Below are 9,360 nucleotides of genomic sequence, written 5' to 3' on the forward strand. Positions count from 1 at the left end.
ATCACGTGAACATCTCGTTGCGCTAGCGCTGACCTCTCGTGGTGATTCCGAGAACTTGTCAAACCACCATCGTATTCTTGAAATCTCAGTACTCTACATTAATTATTTCTTAGTGTTGTAATTTTTTCCTTCAGTGTGTGTATGAATGCGTGAAAAAAATGTAAAACGTGATTTTATAACCGATTTTAGTGTATGTGAGTGAAAAATGTAATGGGGATATCTTGGCTTGAGGTCACTATCACATGAAAAACGTAAATGCATTAAGTGTGTAAAAATGTAAAAAGATTAAAAGTAATTTGTTACTGATTGTTGTATATATATGAAAAGCACAATTTTACTCTCTAATATCCCAGACTATGCTGAACTGTGTATGTGGGTGTACCTGATCTGAATACAAACCAGAGCTACTGTTATAACCGAAAGTAGCCACTGGTTGTAACATGCATTCCATATCTATACAAATTACAAATGGCAGCTTCATTTGTTGCTAAGTTTTAAATAACTTATTCTTCCCACTAACAATTATACTGTTTATTGGCTTAAACTATGTGCAGTCAACTGAAGATGCATCTAACAAGTTTTGGAATGTCAAGGCTTAGTCCTATATTTTTATATTATTGATATACGTTTTTCTCGGCAGACACGATGTTCTCAGCTTCTTGCAGGATACCAGGTTTTGAAAAACTTGCTTATGTACATGCACGCCACAGTTGAAGACCTAAGGCTTCAGACGGATCAACCCAAGGTGACGCGCCTTCATGCACCAGCTACGAAACTGCTACAACGCTTCACATACCACCTTCGTGTCTCAAACACAAGCAACTGAGACTTGTAAATGTGTAACATTCGAAGATGAATAAGTGAGATGTAAGTGAAATGTGACATGCATGTCGTATGAAACTAAGAAACAAATACGATCAGGGGCAGCAACTGCAGCGTAGCGAGCGTACTCAGTATTGAAAAAAGAAACTAAAAACCAGTAGACGATATAAAAATACACTACTGGCCATTAAAATTGCTACACCACGAAGATGACGTGCTACAGAAGAGAAATTTAACGGACAGGAAGCAGATGCTGTGGTATGCAAATGATTAGCTTTTCAGAGCATTCACACAAGGTTGGCGCAGGTGGCGACACCTACAACGTGCTGACATGAGGAAAGTTTCCACCGATTTCTCATACACACACAGCAGTTGACCGGCGTTGCCTGGTGAAACGTTGTAGTGATGCCACATGTAAGGAGGAGTAATGCGTACCATCACGTTTCCGACTACGACAAAGGTCGGATTGTAGCCTATCGCGATTGCGGTTTATCGTATCGCGACATTGCTGCTCGCGTTGGTAGAGATCAAATGGTTCAAATGGCTCTGAGCACTATGGGACTCAACTGCTGAGGTCATTAGTCCCCCAGAACTTAGAACTAGTTAAACCTAACTAACCTAAGGACATCAGAAACATCCATGCCCGAGGCAGGATTCGAACCTGCGACCGTAGCTGTCTTGCGGTTCCAGACTGCAGCGCCTTTAACCGCACGGCCACTTCGGCCGGCCTGGTAGAGATCCAATGACTGTTAGCAGAATATGGAATCGGTGGGTTCAGGAGGGAAATACGGAACGCCGTGCTGCATCCCAATGGCCTCGTATCACTAGCAGTCGAGATGACAAGCATCTTAATCCGCATGGCTGTAACGGATCGTGCGGCCACGTCTCGATCCCTGAGTCAACAGATGGGGACGTTTGCAAGACAACAACCATCTGCACGAACAGTTCGACGACGTTAGCAGCAGCACGGATTCTCAGCTCGGAGACCGTGGCTGCGGTTACCCTTGACGCTGCATCACAGACAGGAGCGCCTGCAATGGTGTACTAAACGACGAACCTGGGTGCACGAATGGCAAAACATCATTGTTTCGGATGAATCCAGGTTGTGTTTACAGCAACATGATGGTCGCATCCGTGTTTGGCGACATCGCGGTGAATGCACATTGGAAGCGTGTATTGGTCATCGCCATACTGGCGTATGACCTGGCTTGATGGTATGGGGTCCCATTGGTTACACGTCTCGGTCACGTCTTGTTCGCATTGACAGCACTTTGAACAGTGGACGTTACATTTCAGACGTGTTACGACCCGTGGCCCTACCCTTCATTCGATCCCTGCAAAACCCTACACTTCAGCAGGATAATGCACGACCGCATGTTGCAGGTCCTGTACGGGCCTTTCTGGATACAGAAAATGTTCGACTGCTGCCCTGGCCAGCACATTCTCCAGATCTCTCACCAATTGAAAACGTCTGGTCAATGGTGGCCGAGCAACTGGCTCGTCACAATACGCCAGTCACTACTCTTGATGAACTGTGGTATCGTGTTGAAGCTGCATGGGCAGCTGTACCTGTACACGACATCCAAGCTCTGTTTGACTCAATGCCCAGGCGTATCAAGGCCATTATTACGGCGAGAGGTGGTTGTTCTGGGTAGTGATTTCTCAGGACCTATGCACCCAAACTGCGTGAAAATGTATTCACATGTCAGTTCTAGTATAATATATTTGTCCAATGAATACCCATTTATCATCTGCATTTCTTCTTGGTGTAGCAATTTTAATGGCCAGTAGTGTATACTTGCGAATTTTAGTTTCTCGCGCTGCAGCTGCAGGTGAATACTTTCTATGAGTTTCATTGCCATGGTAATAAAAGTAAACTTACAATGCGTTGTGTTCTAAATAACGCTGAATTACTAGAAAATTGCGTAAAGAAGTGAGGAACTCGTGAAAAGGTACGTTGGGGAGAGATGACGGAAGGTGGGAAGTAACGATACTCCTGCGTAAAATTTGGAAAATACGAGAACAGCATTACCAGCAAAAATCACCATTTCTGGGACTTGAAAACGCGAGGCAGTTATGAAATGTGACGTGCTAAACTTGCGTAATGCTTACAATGAGCGTTGAGGGCTGAGAAGTTATACATTACTGAAAAGTGTGACCAAATGACATTGCTGGGACAAAAAAATCACGACCAGCAAATGAAAACCAATACGCAATGGTCAGAATGGGCATGAAGAGGTTAAATAGGATGTTTATTTGCTCATTTTCTTTTAATCTGTTATCTACAAACCAATGTTTTCATATAAAGGTGTCTAACGAATATAATACATAATATAAAAACATTAAATTCCAAAATTATTAGTGTATCTCACTGTTATGGTGTTCAGAGGAGAGTAAAATAAGTGAGGAAGAAGAGAAATCGAGATAGAGAGTGTGAGAGAGGAACAGAGAAAGGTACAAGATGGATAATGACTTATTAAGGGGAAAACAGAGAAATAAAAAAAGTCTATACGCTACGCTTTGTCCTCCGGGCAGAAAAACACAGGATAAAATCGAACTCCACCGACAAAACTTCGGAGTTCTTCAAGGGATATTTTCTGAATATTCCGATATCAGGGACCCGTGGTCTCCGATAGCTCATTAAAGAGTAATAATGTAATTATGATTTATTCGTTCACAGCCTCACTTACTCGGTATCTTTTTTTCTGTGAAAATATCTTCACAATAGTGAAATGCACAACCAGTATCTTCCACTTTAACACGGAACGATCCGGTTTGTTACAGGTGCGACCGCACAGATGCAAAAGTACTATGATGTGACTGCCGTCGCAGGGGAAACAGCATAATGCAGTTCTGCCGCTCGTCAACTGCACTCTGCAAAACAATACATAAGGCGCAGATCAGCAAACGCAGCAAACCTAAATGGTTCAAATGGCTCTGAGCACTATGGGACTCAACTGCTGAGGTCATTAGTCCCCTAGAACTTAGAACTAGTTAAACCTAACTAACCTAAGGACATCACAAACATCCATGCCCGAGGCAGGATTCGAACCTGCGACCGTAGCGGTCTTGCGGTTCCAGACTGCAGCGCCTTTAACCGCAGGGCCACTTCGGCCGGCGCAGCAAACCTATCCACACTGCTGTTATCAATGTTAACGTACAACTAACACTACCGAAAAAAGAGACAGAACGCAGCAGAACTGAATGCATACTTGGGGGCGATGAGTAGATTGGGCATTAATGATGTCGACAGCAAAAGGAACACGTTTGTTTCCAAACCAGAAACACAGAGCACACCACGTTGTGCAGATATTTTGGTGCATTAGACGTATAAGGATAAATAACAGAAATAAATCAAGCTAAATTCAATTATTGTGCAACTAGCCACCTGAGACCATGGGTATGCTACACCAAAATACTCAGAAAACATCCCTGCACAACCTCCGCTATTTTTTCTGTGGATTTCACGTTCACACTGTGTATGACCATCTGGAATCCAGAACACACATGCTACTGCACTATACCGCACTGCTATACCATAGATTTAGTAATTTATAATTCCAAACTACATTACACTATTCTGCTCTATTCGACAGAACATAATACATCACCACATTACACTACTATCACTTGATGCCAGAAGCAAAAATTGTTTTCCTCACTTTTTTTCTCGATTGCCAGCCCCTGGTGTCCTTAGGCGTAACTCAGGATCCAGAAGGGCTGTGCTGGCATGCCACTCAAGGTCTATCGGTTGGTAGATCGTTGTCATCTGGACTCCTGGCTGGGAAGTTCGTCGCGCTCTCCATCGGTAATGCTGGAATTCAATATGGTGTCGGCCCACCCTTAGCCTTGGTGACAGCATCCTCTCCCGCAGGCATACGTTCAATCAAGTGCTGGAAGGTCCCCTGGGGAATGGCAGCCCATTCTTCACAGAGTGCTGCACTGAGGAGAGCTATCGATGTCGGTTGGTGAGGCCTGGCACGAAGTCGGCGTTCCAAAACATCTCAAAGGTGCTCTATAGGATTCAGGTCAGGACTCTGTGAAAGCTAGTCCATTACAGGGATGTTATTGTCGTGTAACCACCCCGCCACAGGCCGTGCATTATGAACGGTGCTCGATCGTGTTGAAAGTTGCAATCGCCATACCCGAATTGCTCTTCAACAGTGGGAAGCAAGAAGGTGCTTAAAACACCAATGTAGGCCTGTGCTGTGATAGTGCCACGCAAAACAACTGCCATCGGATCGCCACATTGTGTACGGTGATTCGTCACTCCACGCAACGTTTTTCTACTGTTCACTCATCCAATGTTTACGCTCCTTACACCAAGCGAGGCGTCGACTGGCATTTACTGGCGTGATTTGTGACTTATGACCAGCCGCTCGACCATGAAACCCACGTTTTCTCACCTCCCGCCTAATTGTCAAAGTACTTGCAGTGGATCCTGATGCAGTTTGGAATTCCTGTATGGTGGTCTGGATAGATGTCCGCCTATTACACATTACGACCCTCTTCAACTGTCGGTGGTCTCTGTCACTCAACAGACGAGGTCGCCCTGTACGCTTTTGTGCTGTACGTGTCCCTCCCGTTTCCACTTCACTATCACATCAGAAACAGTGGATCTAGGGATGTTTAGGAGTGTGAAAATCCGGCGTACAGGCGTATGACACAAGTGACATGTAACAACCGGACCACATTCGAAGTCCGTGAGTTCCGTGGAGCGCCCAATTCTGCTCTCTCACGATCTCTAATGACTACTGAGGTCGCTGATATGGGGTACCTGGCAGTAGGCGGTAGCACATTGCACCTAATATGAAAAACGTATTTTTTGGGATGTCCGGATACTTTTGGTCACATAGTGTGTATATATACAGGGTGGTCCATTGATAGCGACCGGGCCAAATATCTCACGAAATAAGCATCAAACGAAAAAACTACAAAGAACGAAACTCGTCTAGCTTGAAGGGGGAAACCAGATGGCGCTATGGTTGGCCCGCTAGATGGCGCTGCCATAGGTCAAACGGATATCAACTGCGTTTTTTAACATAGGAACCCCCATTTTTTATTACATATTCGTGTAGTCCGTATAGAAATATCAATGTTTTAGTTGGACCACTTTTTTCGCTTTGTGAGAGATGGCGCTATAATAGTCACAAACGTATAAGTACGTGGTATCACGTAACATTCCGCCAGGGCGGACGGTATTTGCTTCGTGATACATTACCCGTGTTAAAATGGACCGTTTACCAATTGCGGAAAAAGTCGATATCGTGTTGATGAATGGCTATTGTGATCAAAATGCCCAACGGGCGTGTGCTATGTATGCTGCTCGGTATCCTGGACGACATCATCCAAGTGTCTGGACCGTTCGCCGGATAGTTACGTTATTTAAGGAAACAGGAAGTGTTCAGCCACATGTGAAACGTCAACCACGACCTGCAACAAATGATGATGCCCAAGTAGGTATTTTAGCTGCTGTCGCGGCTAATCCGCACATCAGTAGCAGACAAATTGCGTGAAAATCTGGAATCTCAAAAACGTCGGTGTTGAGAATGCTACATCAACATCGATTGCACCCGTACCATACTTCTATGCACCAGGAATTGCATGGCGACGACTTTGAATGTCATGTACAGCTCTGCCACTGGGCACAAGAGAAAAAACGTGACGATGACAGATTTTTTGCACGCGTTATATTTAGCGACGAAGCGTCATTCACCAACAGCGGTAACGTAATATGCACTATTGAGCAACGGAAAATCCACGATGTCTGCGACAAGTGGAACATCAGCGACGTTGGTGGGTTAATGTATGGTGTGGCATTATGGGAGGAAGGGTAACTGGCCCCCATTTTATCGATGGCAATCTAAATGGCGCAATGTATGCTGATTTCCTACGTAATGTTCTACCGATGTTACTATAAGATGTTTCACTTCATGACAGAATGGCGAGGTACTTCCAACATGATGGATGTCCGGCACATAGCTCGCGCGCAGTTGAAGCGGTGTTGAATAGCATATTTCATGACAGCACCAAACCATGGCCCTCAGGTTCACCGGATCTGACGTCCCCGGATTTCTTTCTGTGGGGAAAGTTGACGGATACTTGCTATCGTGATCCACCGACAACGCCTGACAACATGCGTCAGCGCATTGTCAATGCATGTGCGAACATTAGGGAAGGCGAACTACTCGCTGTTGAGAGACATGTCGTTACACGTATTGCCAAATGCATTGAGGTTGACGGACATCATTTTGAGCATTTATTGCATTAATGTGGTATTTACAGGTAATCATGCTGTAACAACATGCGTTCTCAGAAATGATATGTTCACAAAGGTACATTTATCACATTGGAACAACAGAAATAAAATGTTCAAACGTATCTAAGTTCTGTATTTTAATTTAAAAACCCTTCCTGTTACGAACTGTTCGTCTAAAATTGTTAGCCATGTTTCTGACTATTACAGCGCCATCTATCACAAATCGAAAAAAGTGGTCCAACTATAACATTCATATTTCTTTACGTACTACACGAATATGTAATAAAAAATGGGGGTTCCTATGTTAAAAAACGCAGTTGATATCCGTTTGACCTATGGCAGCGCCATCTAGCGGGCCAACCATAGCGCCAGCGCCATCTGGTTTCCCCCTTCAAGCTAGACAAGTTTCGTCTTTGTAGTTTTTTCGTTTGACGCTTATTTCATGAGATATTTGGCCCGGTCACGATCAATGGACCACCCTGTATATATATGGGTGTGTGTGTGTGTGTGTGTGTGTGTGTGTGTGTGTGTGTGTGTGTGTTGTGGTGTCTGTTCTTTCAGATGTGTCAAAAAGAACAGGCACCACATACATATTGTCTTTTGGTACACTCCCAGACTATGTGTTCCAGTGTGCCAACTGCTCCACAGTCGTAAATATCTGCCATGTGTTTTTTTAATAAATGGTTGAAAAATGAACTATGTCCCAACATGCAATGTATTGCTCCGTTCGTAGGAGAGATCTTCAGCTTTCTTTTATGTGAGGAAGGAACTGGTAGGTTCTTCTCCCTGTTTCTACCCTGTCTCAGAGTTCTGCTGTTTTCTACCATTTATACTGTTATTTCCTTTTCTGATGTGGCTCTTGTGCCCAATATCTCCTCCACCTAACCGTGTTCGCCCTTGATGAGCCAATACTGTGCACCTCTCTCTTACAGCTAGGTCCAGTGATCTCACGCCTGATATCACCATGACTACCTCAGTTGGTGTGCTCGATTGGAGAGGAACATGGACGACTGTCACTGAAGTACCAGCTGTTAAAATTTGCATAAGCTAGGATATAATCTACTGGCACATGATGGATACCAGCTCACCTTACCTGTTAGTGCAGCTGATTTCTTTAGAATATCTTTTCATTTGTTTCACACAGGACAGTAGGACAACTTCAATGACATTGCAATTTTTCCCACCATTTTTCCTATTTGATTGTTGCCTAATCCATATTTTCTACAATTTCAATTCAATGCAATTGATATTCGTTTTTTTTCAATTTCCTAGCTAAATATTATTCTCTCATTTTAATTAACATACATGGACTATTCTGCCCTGTTGGTTTTTCATATGCCACAAGTGGGATATTTCTACCACCTTGGATTTTCCCCTGCCATTTTCCTCAGGACAGGTGTTTTTTGCTGACCTCTTGGATTTCTAACTTAACACAAGTGGAGTATTTCCACATCTTGGATTTTTCCCGTTTCCTTTACCAAGAGTGACGCCACAGGAGGCAAGCGGAGGCGCAACTGAGCTACCAGAAGTAACATCACCAATGTGCAAAGCTGGAATTTCTGCAGCACCAGAGTCAATATATAACTACTCACGGTCATTCAGTGTTACCAAGGCCTCTACTGCTGGGTGACCAGCCTCTCTACTTAAGTAGTGGTGCATGGTACAATGTCCAGTCGCATTAACGTGACCACCATCTGTGTTCGACGTCAGTGAGCAATAACCACTCACAAACATGTGGTAGCAATAGCAATGGAAGGTGCATAAAGCGTGTAAGGTGGACACTGAAAACACTGCAGTCGTCGTAATGCGAAAAGAGAGCAATTTATCTGACGTCCAAAGGGGCATTATCAACAGCATTATGGTCAAAGGTGGAAACATTTCCGAATACAAAGTTCTTAAACTGTTCGTGTGCCATCGTGGTTAAAATATACTGTGCATGGCATAATGGCGCTATCCAAAACTGTGGTGAACCACGGGCCATAGATGATACGAGTGAATGACAGCTGCAGAGATGTGTATGGCCAACTGTTGCGCAACTGATCACCCAGATGAACCAAGGGGCTACCAACAATGTCTCCTCAACGACCATTCAGCGAAAGTTGATGCGTATGGCCTCTGCAGCAGCCACCTGGTTCGTGCACCCGTAATGACTACTGTTCGTCGGCGACGATGGCTGTAATTTGCACGTCAGTACCGTAATTTGATGTCCACTGAGTGGCAACACGTGACCTTGTCCGACGAATCACGTTTTATGCTCCATTGGACAGATGGTCGTTGTC

The sequence above is a fragment of the Schistocerca americana genome, chromosome X (genome assembly GCF_021461395.2).
Source record: "Schistocerca americana isolate TAMUIC-IGC-003095 chromosome X, iqSchAmer2.1, whole genome shotgun sequence".
Taxonomy (NCBI): domain Eukaryota; kingdom Metazoa; phylum Arthropoda; class Insecta; order Orthoptera; family Acrididae; genus Schistocerca; species Schistocerca americana.